General features: G+C 42.6%; 1 pseudogene; it reads right to left on the bottom strand.

Moving 5' to 3' along the window:
• Nucleotides 1–1154: 1154 nt before the first annotated feature.
• Nucleotides 1155–14824, bottom strand: LOC133415052 (myosin heavy chain, fast skeletal muscle-like; annotated as a pseudogene).
• Nucleotides 14825–15848: the final 1024 nt, after the last annotated feature.

The raw sequence follows: 15848 nt of genomic DNA, 5'->3' as shown, positions 1-15848 counted from the left end.
GAAGGCACATTTAAAGATGATAAATGTGAAATTAACAACCAATTACGAGACTCAACGCAAACACAATGGAGTGACGTGGACATTAAAGACCCAGTAAAAGCGGGGTTTTTAGAGCATTCAGCAACACGCTCACAGAAAGAACGTCTCCATTCTTGAGCATTTTTTAAGCCTAATTTCACATATTTTGCATTTTTTTTTTTAAGTCATTCACATTTGTCTGGCTTGTTAAAAAGTGCCCTTCTCTGTGGTGTGTCAACTTGACAAGACATTTCTTGGTCAGTGTACTGGGCCTTTAAATTATCATAATAAACTGAATGCTACGGAAGCCACGTGTAGCGATAGCAAATATTTTGCATCTGTGAGCAATGTCCGTGAAATGTGTGCTGTTTAGATAAAGGATATTAACTAACCTCGATGATATGGAGATTAAACAGTGGTGGGTGTCAAGTGGAGATATCGGGGATTATTTTTTATTATGATGTTATTTTATTTTAAATTGCAATTGGCACTTTGTTTCCTGTACAAATTCAAGTTATAAACCTTTTAGCCAATCAAATGTTAGCAGTGTGTTGCCAGGTCAAACGAAATCTGCCCAACTGACTGATCGAGGAATCAACCATTCCGAGTTTGAGTTGAACACACGAATTCATAGGTAAGTATGACGTATACATTTTCGCGTCCTCTAATTGGATAATCAGAGTGCCGACCAATCAGTGTTCCAAATAGTTTGGCTAGTTCAAATGTGTATACGTACTAGCTGTTTTTTATGTCATAGTCTGAATCAAATTAAAACGTTATTAAGAAATTAGCTTGGACAAAATGTACTTTCAACATTCGCACCATGTTGACAAAAAATAAAAAAAATAATAAATAAAATAAACTAGTATTTTGGGGCTTTCATGGATCAAAAAGAGGAAGGGTACAGATGAGCAGCAGATTTTGTGAGTATTAAATGTTTATATTTTGCCATTTTTTCGATGACACTTGCTTATTATGCTTAATTGTGTGTGCGTGTGGGTGTATGTGTGTGTGTGTGTGTCATTGGGAATAATGTTTATTTTTACGAATATCATATTTTTATTCAGTATTAACTGACTTAGCATGCAACGATATGATAAAATGGTGGAGGCTGTGGTGGCCATCTGGATCCACGTTCAGCTACTCCCCTTGTCCTTCGGGTGGCTAAAAACAACAACATCACAAGCAGAAACGTTATCTACAGTTTACAGTGGTGAGTGGTCAGGTTTAGCAAGGCCTTCTCTGTTGGCCTAAAAAAAACTATCCAAAGCAGCGACCTAGATTTACAACCTAAATTCTAATATTTGTTCCATGAAATTTTATTAATTTATTACCAAGTGTCTGTTCGCTTCGTTTCGTAGCGTTTCTCATGGTTGCACTGCTTCCAATACGTGCGTTAGAATTTTGTGTTTTTGTATTTTTTATTTTTTTGGTCAAATCAGATTTTGTGTGGCCTTTAGAAATAGTAAGTGAAACCCTGCATTCTCGCACTTCGACATTCACAAATCCGCCTGTTTGCTGTTTTTTGTCAATGTCTTTATGTCTCAAAAGTGTTCTCTGTTGTCGTACTAGAGCGGCTCCAACTACCGGAGACATATTCCTTGTGTGTTTTTTTGACATACTTGGCAAATAAAGATGATTCTGATCTTGTGGCATCTATAGATAATTATAAACCTTTTTGGGCATGTGTCAATTACTCGCGGCTCTTCGCTATTCATAGCAGGGTTCGGTCCCTATCCTCGGGGAACACTGTATATTAGCAATGGGATTATTTGCTCAGGTGCAAATACACATCCCACTGCTGACAGCTTATAAACACTGATAAAGAGATTGTGTTGTAATATCAAACCTACCTTTGGCCCGATGTCACGGGTCTTGGCTCGCATCTTGTTGGCAAGCGATTCAGCCACGTCAGCTCTCTCTTCGGCCTCTTCCAACTCGTGCTGAGACTTCCTGAATCTGGCCATGTGCATGTTGGCCTGCTCCTCCTGGAGGACAGATGAAGGGATGAGAGAGCAGAGGCATAAAAGGGGTCAAATCACTTTTACATTTAAATGAAGTGAAATGTCATTAATCTTTTCGAGCACACCACATTTTTTATGTGTTCGTAATAAAGACAAATGTAGTTGGCTGAGCTGAGATGTTGCTTTACTCACAGCTTCTTCAGCGTGATGTTTGTAGGCCTTCATTTTGATCTGGAGCTTGTCCACCAGATCCTGAAGTCGAATGTTGGTCTTCTTGTCTTCGTCAGCCTGATAGCAATGTACCATTCAGTGAAGACTATCTTTGAGTAGAGTCAAGCTGCCAGAAGGTTTAAGGTTGTGGTATACCTGGTAGCTCAGCTCTTTGACCTTCCTTTCGTATTTACGTATTCCCTTGATGGACTCACTCGAGCGCTTTTGCTCAGCTTCCAGTTCAGTCTGCAGCTCACGAACCTGAATAAGCCCATTTAAGTAAAGGAAAAGCTGAGCTAACTGTTAACTGCTCGTGTGTACAAGAAGTACTTTGGGTTATATCATATACACATGGTTGTACCCTGGCCTCCAACTTCTGCATCTGTTTCTTCCCGCCCTTCATGGCTAAGTTCTCCGCCTCGTCCAGGCGGTGCTGCAGGTCTTTGACCATCACCTCTAAGTTCTTTTTCATCCTCTCCAGGTGGGCGCTGGTGTCTTGCTCCTTCCTCAGCTCCTCGGCCATCATGGCAGCCTACAAGTACCACAGCAGTAGTGTTCAGATTGAAAGTCTAAAATCCCATCAGTACTCTGGAGAAAGCAGCTAAGCTCTGTGTTTTTTAGTGGAGTTAGTTTTTAGATGTAGTTTTAGTTAGTTTTGCGTTTCATCAGTCAATATTATTCACCTATGGAAAAGCAGGCTTTCCTATACTATGGGTATGGAATTCAGTAAGCCAAAAGTCAGTTATTCGAGGCGAGCAAAGTTCCAAAATGGAGTGGTTTACATATATACCAGCTGAGCAGAGGAAGACGTATCGGGGATGCAGAGCTGGCCCGAAACAAAAAAAACAAATGGCTAGCGAAGAAGTGAAAATACTGTACAAGCTCTCTGCGCCTGCAATGATTATGCGAAATGTGAACTAACTACCAAACAAGCTCAACAAACAGGCTGCACTGCTGAAAAGTAACAGGACCTTCAAGGAATGTAGTTTACTTTGTTTTTCTGAAATGTGGCTAGCAAAGTCTCAATTCTCACGTGTCGATGTCCCAATCAAATTGGACAAATTAGCCAAAGATTATGGGAAATCGTGGCGGCATCGACTTGCTTTGTATGTGAACAAAAGGTGTTGCAACCCTGGACGTGACCATCAAGATGTCCATCTACTGTGGGCACATTCAATTTTTGGCCATAAGAGTTAGGACGTGCCATCGTGGTCATTGTTTACATCCCTCCATGTGTCGCAGTGTCACTAAACGCGTGTCACTAAACTACTACAAACTACAAACACAGCACCCTGAAGCTTTGGTTTTAATCTCAGAGGACTTGAATCCCGTCACTCAGAATTAAATTAGTTACGTGGATGAATAATCTATCTACTTGCATCAGTGATGGCTTTCTTGGCTTTCTCCTCAGCATTCCTGGCCTCCTGAACGGCTTCCTCTATTTCACTGTGAAGCTGGGTAACATCCGTCTCCAGCTTTTTCTTGGTGTTCAAGAGACTGGTGTTCTGTCAGAGGCAAAGCAGATGCTGGTGAAAAATACACGTAGGAGACTACATTTGAGTGGTTCAAGACTTGTAATGAAAATCACCTGAGAATGAAGAAGTCCCGCACGCTCGCTGACATCGATCAGTTCCTGTTCTGCCAATTTGCGGCTCCTCTCCGTCTGATCCACGACTGCTCGAAGCTCCTCAATCTCAGCCTGCATCAAGCTGGTCCTGCGCTCCATCATGGCCACCTGCTCCTTCATGTCATCTTGACCTCGAAGGGAGTCATCCAGGTGGATTGTGGCATCCTGAAACACATTGGAGTTTGCACATGCACGTGACTGGTCACAATGGTATTACATCTGCCCCAAACCTTCAGTTGCGCCTGCACGTTCCTCAGCTGTTTCAGAACTTCAGAGGCCTGCCTGTTGGCATGCCCCAGTTGGATCTCCATCTCATTCAAGTCTCCGTCCATTTTCTTCTTCACTCTCAGAGCGTCATTCCTGCTACGGACCTCAGCATCCAGAGTGGCTTGCATGGATTCTATTACTCGCTGGTGGTTCTTCCTCAGCTGGTCAATCTCCTCATCTTTCTCTGCCACTTTCCGGTCCACGTCGGCTTTGACTTGGTTGAGCTCCATTTGGATGCAGAGGATCTTTGATTCCTCTTGTTCCAAGGAGGCCTAAGCAAGTAAATGTTGTCGGAATAGTTTTTCTTCTTTCAAACATTTGATGGCATAGTGTATGATGCTTACTTCAGCTTCTTCCAGCGCAGTTTGCATGTCATATTTTTCAGTCTCAACATTCTTCTTGAACTTCTCCAATTCATGGATCATTTTCCCGCTTTCTCCCAGCTGTTCTGTCAGATCTGCGATCTCCTCTAAGTTTGACAGTGAGACATTTTATTAAATGATCTCAAAAGTTGATTCTTACTTCTTGAGCTTACGTTGCAGGTTCTTGTTTTCCCTCTTCATTGTCTCCAGGTGATCAAGGGCCTCCTCGTACGAATTCTTCAGTTTGAAGAGCTCTGTGCTCAGCGATCGAGATTCCTTCTGAGCGCCTTCTAGCTCAGCCTGAGACTCTTCATACTTCTGCTTCCACTCAGCTAGAATCTGAACTCAATAAAACATGATCATCCTCTCCTTTAACGACAGGAAGTCTCAAAATTGACCTTCAGCGTACGGTCAAAATACCTTGTCAAAGTTTCTCTGCTTCTTGTCCAGTGTTACTGCTACGCTGTTGGACCTTTCCACGTCCACCATGAGATCTTCGATCTCGTTGTGAAGTCGCTGTTTAGTTTTCTCCAGCGAGGCACACTTCGAGTTCACCGCCTCAATTTGTTCCTCTGCCTCTTGGAGACGCTGGGCCAGCTTTTTCCTGTGGCAGACAACATTGCCGACACTCAGTAAGCTGAATCCTTCCGAGCACGATCCTGATCTTACTTGGCCTCCTCCAGTTCCTCAGTCCGTTGGATGGCATCTGTCTCATATTTGTTCCTCCAAAGAGCAACCTCTGTGTTAGCTTTGGACAAAGCACGCTGAAGCTCCGCCTTGGCCTCCTGCTCCTCCTCGTATTGTTCACGGAGGAGGTCGCAGTCGTGACGAGATGATTGGAGGCTGTGTGCCAGGGCATTCTTGGCCTGTGAAGGTATATATGACAATTAAGCATGGTGTCACACTTTCTTCCCGCTGGCAAAAGCCGATGGCACCACTCATAAACAAACCCTTCTATGTCATTTGACCAAGGCAGAGCCAATGAGTAAACAGGGGAAATCACTTGAATGAAGTATTTCTTCTTTTGGGGTGGTGAGAGATGTCTCATATTTACCAGGGACCGTGTCTCTGATTGGCAAGCCTTCTTCACTACTGCCGTAATTTGAATGTGAGAAGTATCAGTCGAAAAGAAGATGGTACCAGAGGTAAACTGCTTATAAGGTTGACCCAATGTCTGCGTTAATTTACATTTCAATGGGTAAGTGGATTCAAAAACATACGTGGAAATTAAGACATGGTTAACATGATTAATTGAAGGAATAGGTAATTAATTCAGGAAATAGTAATAATGCCTTAACATGGTCATGGTAGATAAATCCTTAAGGATAGAATACAAGCATAATGTATAAATGAGCCTGATAGGCTATGACAGATGTTCTATTTCCCTTTTTCTAAATAGGAAGCCTATGATGGCTTTGTGCTTGATTTTTCTGACCCTCAGATTAATGGCACAGATGTTGAAGTGGATGGCGCACTGCAGTTGACTCAGGCAATCATTCATTCAAACTAAACTCGCTGTGATGATGAAATCATATTTAGGGAGAATGAATATCTGGCGGCCCAACCCGAAACACAAGTTTTTGTCATAGTTTCAGCTTCAGATCACCAACAGTGTTTTTGACCATCTCTTGAGGTCAGCAGTAGTCACTCACGTTCTGCTACCAAAGTATCCTGGCATCTATTGTGTGCAAACATTATGAAATGGTCTATAAGATCCATCCATCCATTTTCTGAGCCGCTTATCCCTCACTAGAGTCGCGGGCGTGCTGGAGCCTATCCCAGCTGTCATCGGGCAGGAGGCGGGGTACACCCTGAACTGGTTGCCAGCCAATCGCAGGGCACACACAAACAGACAACCATTCGCACTCACAGTCACACCTACGGGCAATTTAGAGTCTCCAATTTATGCATGTTTTTGGGATGTGGGAGGAAACCGGAGTGCCCGGAGAAAACCCACGCAGGCACGGGGAGAACATGCAAACTCCACACAGTCGGGGCCGGGGATTGAACCCGGGTCCTCAGAACTGTGAGGCTGACGCTCTAACCAGTCGGCCACCGTGCCGCGGTCTATAAGATAGGGGTTATTAGTAAATTATAAGTGTCAGCAGTTGTGAGTTTTGATTACCTTTGTTTCTTCCTCCATGAGTCTTTTGAGGTCATCGATTTGTGTGGTAAATCCCTGCTTTCCTCTGGTGAGCTGGGATATGACGCTCTCTCGCTCTTCTAGTTGTCGGGATAACTCGGCTACAAAAGAGAGATTTTGACGTAGTTAGACAGAATGCAGTTCATTTGGCTTCTGAGTGGAGTCCATGTACCATTCTCATTTTGAAAACGGGCCCTCTGATTGGAAAGATCTGAAATGTTCCGACTGTTTTCATCATTCTTGGTCTTTAGCTCCACTAGCTGATCTTCCAGGGAGCGGCAGGTCTTCTCCAGGTTGACCTGTTCAAGTGCATTTAACAACAAATCAGGATGAAAGGTGGCCTCAGGACTCTGGAATCCTCCATTGCTCTAACCTTGGTTTTAGCCACAGACTCCATGTTGGTCGCCAAATCGTCAATCTCCATCTTGAACTCACTTTTCTCCTTCTCAAGTTTCTGCTTGATTCTCTGCAAGTTGTCGATCTGCTCTCCGAGCTCAGCCATGCTGTCAGCATGCTTCTTGCGCAGTGCAGCAGACGTAGCCTCGTGGTGCAGCGTGGTCTCCTCCAGGTCGCGCCTGACTTTCAGGAACTCTGCTTCGCGCTTCTTATTCATCTCAATCTGAGAGGCAGTGGCTCCTCCTGCCTCCTCCAGCCTCTCACTGACCTCCTCAATCTCCCGGGCCAGGTCAGACCTCTGCTTCTCCACCTTGGCCCTCATCGACCGCTCAGCCTCCGCTTCTTCCTCCAGTTCTTCAATTCGAGCCTTGAAACAGGAAGAGATGGCTCATTAATGAGGAGTCACTGTCAATCTGGTTTATGCGTGACTAAAAGCATCTTTACGTGGAGCTCCTTCAGCTTCTTCTGAAGCTGGTTGTTGATTGTTTGTTCGTCTGCAATCTTGCCAACCAGGTGGTTGTTTTCAAACTCTTTTCTGTCGTGAAAAAAATAAAAATGTCAGGTGTAGGGTTACACAGTTCCAGGAATTTTTAAAGTTGGAAACTTTCCATGGGAATTAACATTTATGAACCAGGAAATTACAAAATTGAAGGTTGGCTCTTAATAGGGAACTTAAATATACTGTAATTTCGCGTATATAATGCGCATTTTGTACCCCCAAAAATGGTCAAAATTCATTAGTGCGCATTATACATAGGTAGAGGAGAAAATGAAAAAGACTTTCACATTTTATAAATGTATGCCGCCATCTAGAGGTTATGAAAAAGCTGTACACTTTCATTCCACTATGCCACCGCCCCCTAGAGGTTATGGAAAAAGTTGTACACTTTCATTCTAGTATGCCACCTAGAGGTTATGAAAAAGGTGTAGACTACACTTTCATTCCAATATGACAGTGGTACATATGACTGCATATATGTACAATTGTGCTCAGAAGTTTACATACCCAGGCATAATTTGTGAAGTATAATATAATAATGTAATATAATAATATAATATATTTTTTAAAATATGACTGATGTACTGAACAACAACTATCATAATTTCTTAATGGTTATGTTTTTCTTTTTAATGATAATGTTTTTCTGATATTCTTGACAGTTTAATTTGAATCCCATTAAAATAAAATGAGTTTTGCCTGGTTTGTTTTCTTAAAAGAATTGTACACATCTTACAAATTCTGCCTGGGTAATGAAACATATAAGCACAACTGTGTGTTTTGTCATTTACTAAATAAATGTAGGGCTGTGAATTTGAAAATAAGAGCAAGTAAATAAAAAAGTATTATGTGTTCAAATAAAGTGCTTCAGTATAATTCTGGTAAAAAACTAACAAAATAAAGATAATACTTCATGTTTTGATCATATGGGTAGAAGCAAAATCATGCGTTGTAAAACGACATTATAGATAGGTTGAAGGGCTTTCCAGAATTTTGAGGTCAACTTTGTAATTTCTTGCGCATTATACACAAGAAATTACGGTAGTTGTGGAAAATATATTTTAGAATAACCCTGACTGAACAACCAGCAAGATGTGCATGCAAGTGGAGTTGAATACCTATATTATTCCTAACCGCATGCGCATAGGACACTGCTTACTGCAGGGCTATTGAGATGATTTCTAGAATCCTGCACCACTATTTTGAGACTAAATAGCACTAAACTACTGAACCCATACCTTTGGGCCTGTGGACTATAAGGTGAGGTAAGTTTTGATGATATTGTTGGGGGTCATGCACTATATTTATTTATTTTATTTATCTATTTTGCACATTTTATTTAGGCTCTCTTATTAAGAAGCTACATCTAAAATCTGATGCTGTCTTCTTTTTTCCTCCTGCAAGATGTTTATCAATTTTAAAATACTTTGAAGATCGTTCCATTGTCTTAGGTAAGCTGACTATTTATAAATGTTCAAGCCATTGCGTTAGTCTTCTTACAGCTGTTATCTGCAATGTGCGCCATCCAGTGTTTGGAGACATTTCACACAAGCTAATGTTCAAGCAAAGATTTTGTCTATTTGGAAATATTGGTAAAAGATGTGCAGAATGCTGCAAAAATGAAAGAAAAACTGAAACAAATTTCCTCAAGGCTCAAAACATGGAGCAGACAGGCGCTCCACCCCAGGGGGAATCGAATCTTTATCCGCTGTATATTTCCCAAATTCCCCATCTTAACTTCCCATGGAAATTTACTGGAAATTTTCCACCCCTTTCCAACCCTAGTCAGATGTCACGTGCAACCACCCGCTCATTCTCCTTTATACGTCCACCCACTTCTTCATCCTCTCCTCAGACTTGCTGTTTGTCATTTTCCGCGTCCATCAGGGATTCTTGTGTAAGTTTAACATCTCCCTCCAGCTTGCGCTTCGCCCTTTCCAGGTCCATGCGCATCTTCTTTTCTTGCTCAAGTGAACCTTCAAGCTGGAGAGCAGTCAAATGGATTAGAGCGGCTTGTTTGGGAGCACTTGAACATTAACATTTAGCTGGCAACTCACATCGTCCACTTGTTGCTCCAGCTTTGACTTGGCCTTCGTCAGTGAGTTGACTTTGTCTTCTTCGGCTTGAAGGTCATCCATGGTCTGCTGGTGGGCTTCTTGAAGGGCCTTCTTCTCTTTGCTCAGCTTGCTGATGCTTTCCTCCTGGCCAGCCAGCTCCTCTATAAGATTTTTAACCTACATAAGGAATGACATTCAACTTTTGTTCTGAACTTAGTCCACATAACATCATCACACATCAATGTGATCAAACACAAATGTCCAAACCTTGTTTTCAGTGGCGTGTTTCTCTTTCTCCACTTTAGCCAAAGTAATCTCGAGGTCGTCAATGTCCTTCTTAAGCTCGGAACATTCGTCCTCAAGCTTTCTCTTCTTGGTGGTTAACTCAGCATTAATTTCCTCCTCGTCCTCCATCCTCTCGGTCACCTCTTTGAGTTTGGCCTCCAGCTGGATTTTGCTTTTAATCAAACCCTCGCATCGTTCCTCTGCATCACAGAGGTTCTCCGCGTCCTGAAGGGAAGAGAAGTCAGTAAACAGCACACGTTTTAATCTGCTTTGAGGCACGGTGACACTCACAGATTGTACTTGAAGTTGGAGATTATTCTTCTCCTGCAGCAGAGAAACCATTTTCTCCTCCAGGTCCTTCCTCTTGGACTCTGACTTGGCCAGGTCCTCCTTGCATTTGATGAAGTCTTCTTTCATAGTGGCCATCTCCTTTTCTGTCTCTGCACTCTTGAGCAGAGGCTTTATCTTGAAGAAAAGCTTCATCCATGGCCAGTGTTTGACGTTCATGAAGGAGCGCAGGTTGTATTGTAGAATCCACACACAATCTCTGTCAGATATGCACATCACACGTTTTGGTCTATGCAGAAATCATTTCACTTTCATATTGAGAAAGGAGGTTTCTCATCTTACTTTTGGGCAATCAAGTTAGAATATTCCTTCCTCATGAGATAACCTCGACAAACAGCTTGAGTCTGCGTCACAAGAGATACTAGCTTGTCATCTCGCAGCTCCTCTAGATTTCCCAGTAGACCTGCTTTGAAAAAGACCTGTAAAAAAACATTACTTACAACCAATTTGTGTTTGAAAAGGTACAAGTAAGTCCAGTATTCCTGAAGGCATACCTTTGTGGAGCCAAAGCGGTACTGAGTGTGATCAACGTCGATGGACCCCAGAAGCTTCTCAGAAGCTTTCTTGCCATCAATGAACTGTCCCTCTGGGATGGCGCTGGCGTTCAAGATTCGATATCTGGTCATTTTGAATAAAGACCATTACAAGCTGCAGTGATTTAACATGACTGAAATTTTGATGTATTAATGACCTTTGCTTAAAATCTGCATAGAGAATCCTGCTTGGAAAGCCTTTCCTGCAGATGCGGATTCCCTCCAGCACACCGTTACATCGCAGCTGGTGGATAACCAAGTGATTGTCCATGATACCTGCAGAAAAGGATTGTTAAACTAATAACTAAATGAATTATTTTATTATTTTTATCCTAAATTTCATCTGTATGGTACCTGGTGTTTTAACCTCATTGGGAATCAGGCAACGTACAAAATGAGGGTGGGTGCTCCTCAGGTTAGTCATCAGCTTTCCGAGATTTTCCTGAAAATATTACACGTTCTCTTGATGATGAGGGTCTATGTAATAATATTGTGGTCTGATATGCGAATATGCTAACATAAATTCTTGGTACCCTGAAAACTGCAGACACAGTCTGAAAGGAGCCACCCTTCTTCTTTCCCCCTTTTTTCCCACCTTTGTCGCCACCGGAGTCTACAAGATAGAAACAAAGTATTCTGATTTGTTTTAATGACGCTCAGCTGGAACACGAATGTCACTGAACAGCTTTGGTACCTGTTTCAGCCCCAGAAAAGGAGGCATAGAGGAAAGACAACAGTTTTAAAGAGGACTTCTGGTATAGCTGCACCACAGACTCGTTCAATGGGTCTTTGTTCTTCTCCAGCCAGCCGGTAATGTTGTAGTCCACTGTTCCAGCATAGTGGACCAGGGAGAAGTGAGCCTCCGGCTTGCCTTTGACCACTTTGGGCTTTTGGAAAGCATTGTTTTTCCCAAGATGTTGGTCATAGAGTTTGTTCTTGAAGGACGTGTCTGACGCCTTGGGGAACATACACTCCTCTTCAAGGATGGAGAAGATACCCATTGGCTGGTGATTGGAGAAATAATTGGAATGCTGCTTGACTGAAGCTATTTTGTTGACTTGAGCACATGTATCCTACCTTTTCAATGAGTTCAATGCAGGCTGCGAGGTCCATTCCAAAGTCGATGAACTCCCAGTCAATGCCTTCTTTCTTGTACTCTTCTTGTTCCAGCACAAACATGTGGTGGTTAAAGAACTGCTGCAGCTTCTCATTGGTGAAGTTGATGCACAGCTGCTCCATGCTGTTGTACTACATGAAGAGGTTATCATAGGAGCATAGGAGCCAGAGCATCAACAGGCCAAAATGAGGAAAGAGTCTCAACTCACGTCAAAGATTTCAAATCCTGCAATGTCCAAGACTCCGATGAAGAACTGCCGTGGCTGCTTGGTGTCCAGCATCTCATTGATGCGTATCACCATCCACAAGAACATCTTCTCATAGACAGACTTGGCCAGGGCACCAACTGAATTGGCCACCTGAAGGAAGCATTACTTTACATTAGTAATTTAGCCGGAGTCAGCAGTTTGTAGCTATTTCTGTTCTCAACCCTCCCCCAAAAAGTAGAAGCATCAAGATGTGATCAACAGGGGAGAGACCTTCTGCTCTGGTGAAGCTACTTGTCTTCATAATGGAATAAAGTTGACTGAACAGTTTGCTGGTTAGTTGGCAGTCAATATGGGAATCATTGATCTGGGATGACACGATTGGCCGTTTAAGTGGTACCTGGGGGACGGTCTGGCCCTTGGTGACGTACTCGTTGCCCACTTTGACACGGGGGTAGCAGAGGGCTTTCAGCAGGTCGGCAGAGTTCAGCCCCATGAGGAAGGCCACTTTGTCAGCCACTGAAAGACAAAACGTCTGTCTGTCTGCGTATCTTCACTGGTAACACAGAGTACGGAGCCTCACCCTCAGTGCCGTCAGGCTCTGCCTGCTCCTCTCGCTGCTTCTGCTTGAACTTCATGTTTCCATAATGCAACACAGCTCCAGTCAGCTTGTAGATAGACATTTTCTCTTCATTGCTGAAGCCTAGGATGTCAGTGGCGGTCTGTCGGATCAAAAGGGAGTTTAGAGTGGATGGTGAAAGGCATTTGTGCACCAGTGAAGGGAGAGCTAGCTCACATCTGTCGCCATAAGCTCTTCTTTGTCATCAATGCTGGCCACGCTGATCTGCCCCTGACTTATCAGGGGGAAGTCATATGGGTTTGTAGTTATGAGCAACATTCCTGCAGTGACAAAAAAGCATAACATTTCTTTAAATGTCATTCATCATCATCATCATCATTGTCATCATTAACCTATGAGTTCTGGTTTGTGTCCAGTCATAATCTGGTAGAAGATGTGGTAGCTTCTCTCTTCCAACAACTGGAACGTCACTCTCGACTTCTCCAGCAAATCTGCACCGAAGAACAACGTGAGCTTTTATCCACATGGGATGGACTTTTACGTTCGAGAAGATAAACTTACACGTTTCGATATCAGCTGAAGCCAGTTTCCCTGTTGTTGCAAAGTGAATTCTGATGAATTTACCCTAAAAAAAAATAAGGCTCTCCTCACAAAAGAGAAAAAATGCACTTGCAAAATACCAATACAACTGTATGTAGTCCCAATGTAGTACTAACAAGGAAAATGCACAGATGAAAACAAACACTCTCAGAGTACATATATGAACATTATTGTTCATTCAGCGCTACAGTGTCTTTCAGCTCGGGTGGAACTTGACATGTGACTTTTATAGTTTAGGAACATTTGTTTATCTAAGAAACAAAAAGTCAATAAATTAGCCCCACATTGGTGTAGACTGGAACATTGGAACACAAAAGGAGTGACTGTGCAATATCCCTCTTTCTGACAGTACGCGCTTTAATCTAGTCCTTCACAACAAGAAGAAAATGCATGTCTTGGATCCATTTTTCTTTCCTGTTACTTACAAAACGTGAGGAGTTGTCATTCCTCACAGTCTTGGCATTTCCAAATGCCTCCAGCAAAGGGTTTGCTGAGATGATTTGATCCTCCAGCGTTCCCTAGGAAACACAGGCATCAGATCAACTTTTGTCCTCAATGTCGGTAAATTCGACTCCTGTACCTGTATCTTTCCGGATGTCTGTTCCTTCTTATCGCTGCCGCCAGCCACTGCGATTGTCGCGAAGTACTGGATAACACGCTTGGTGTTGACCGTCTTTCCTGCACCAGATTCTCCACTGTGGAAACAGTGAGGCGTTCATGCACAGATGGCGCTCCAGATGCTCAATAGCTCAAATTGTAGTTCATGCAAGTGACTTACGTGATAAGGACAGACTGGTTCTCACGGTCTGGTGGGACAAAAAAGGTTTCAGTTAGTGCATAAAGTATACCGTGCCATCCTAATTTCAGATTTTTGGGGGGTTGTAAAAATCTCAGCTTTCACCTGTGAGCATGTTCTGATAGGCGTTATCAGACACTGAGAAGATGTGAGGAGGAGCCTCCATGCGCTTCTTCCCCCTGTAGGCCGACACCACTTGCGGGTCGTACACCGGCAACCACTTGTAAGGATTCACTGTCACACAGAAGAGTCCGGAATATGTCTGGCGGGAGGGCAAGGTGCGTTAATTCGAGGGGAACGTGAGGAATGCTGCAAAAGCCTCTGGCCTGGAGCCACACTCACGTATATCATCCATGCTGCGTAACGATCTTTGAGGTTAAACAGCACAGATGGCTCATTGAGGTGCGTCATCATGGCCATGTCCTCGAGCTTGTCATACTTTGGAGGATTCATGGGGTGGCAGTCTTCTTCGTTGACTGTAACCGTCTACAGTGGGCAAAGAACAACGAGTAAATACACTAGTTAGGGATATTGGGCTTTGAATAATGAATTGGTTTTATCAAGAGCTTTTCTATATACTGTACTTTTCATCCATTTAGTCCCTACTCCTCACCTCGTTTGCGGCAGTCTTCACAGTGGCTTTGCCACCTTCTTTCTTCTGGATAACACCTCGGATGTAGAGTTCCTTGGAGTCTGGCACAAAGCAGGCACTCTTGGCGTCAAATGGCCGGTTCTGCGCCTCGATGCGCTCCTTCTCAGGTTTGCGCAAAAAGATGGACGCCGGCCCGTACTGGGCCATCTCAGCATCACTGCTCATGGTGACACCTGCAGACGAAAACGACAGCGTGTCAAAGCACCTCACAGCACACAAATAAAAAGTAAGGTTTTGCAGAGGTGGCAAAAGTACTCACACTCTGTACTTAAGTAGAAGCACAGAAACGAAATTTAAAAAAACAAAAAACAGAAGTAGGCCTACCGCTACTGATTCAACTGCTTTGGTTCAATAAACCTTTTTCTTCAAAAAGTAGACTCTGTAATATACTTAAGTACAAGAGTAAAACGATCATTTTTACTGTCAATCATGTACAATACCTGTTTAGGCTAACTAAGACAATTTTGGAACATCAAATAGTTTTATTGATTTTAATAAATTCAGGCTCTAATTTTCCCATAGCTTTGCTAATGTTGTAATGTGAATTGACTACTTTTACGCTGGTACAAGACACAATGCCTTCACCACAATCTAACCATTCGCTTAAATAAGGCCATGGACGAAAAATATCTCTCCTCTCAAAATCTGTTGCGTCGTGACCGTTAATACTTTCTTCTTCACATTGGTCAATGTCTGTGCTGTCTTGTGTTTTTTTTCACCTGATAAGACCCCAAGATCTCAACCTATCAAAGAAGATTTCAACCTGAGTTGACTTTAACCTATTATTCATTCCTTCTGTTTTCATTTGGCAATGGAAAAACAAAACAGTGACTATTTGTTTTGTTATTTGTTTTTCTAACACACAAAGAAAAGCCAGATTTCTCACATTTAAATGTTGGGCTCTGATGTAAAATATGAAATTGTAAAATGGGTCACAGGACTCAGTGTTATATTCAATTGGTAGAGTTTACGTGACCCTGAAATTTGCTAACAAGCATGCGTTAAACTACGTTATTTCTAAAATTGAAATATGAAAAATCAGGCTATTTTTGGGGGGGTGTTTTGTGTTAGATTTAAAAAGATAACAAAATTAGTCGTTTTCGAATTTTTTGATAGCCAAAAGAAAATGAAACGGACGAAATTTACATGGATTCACTTAACCGCTCTCAATTTACATCTTTTGTTTTTG

This window comes from Phycodurus eques, chromosome 16 (genome assembly GCF_024500275.1).
Source record: "Phycodurus eques isolate BA_2022a chromosome 16, UOR_Pequ_1.1, whole genome shotgun sequence".
Lineage (NCBI taxonomy): Eukaryota > Metazoa > Chordata > Actinopteri > Syngnathiformes > Syngnathidae > Phycodurus > Phycodurus eques.
This window is presented reverse-complemented; position numbering and strand designations above follow the sequence as displayed.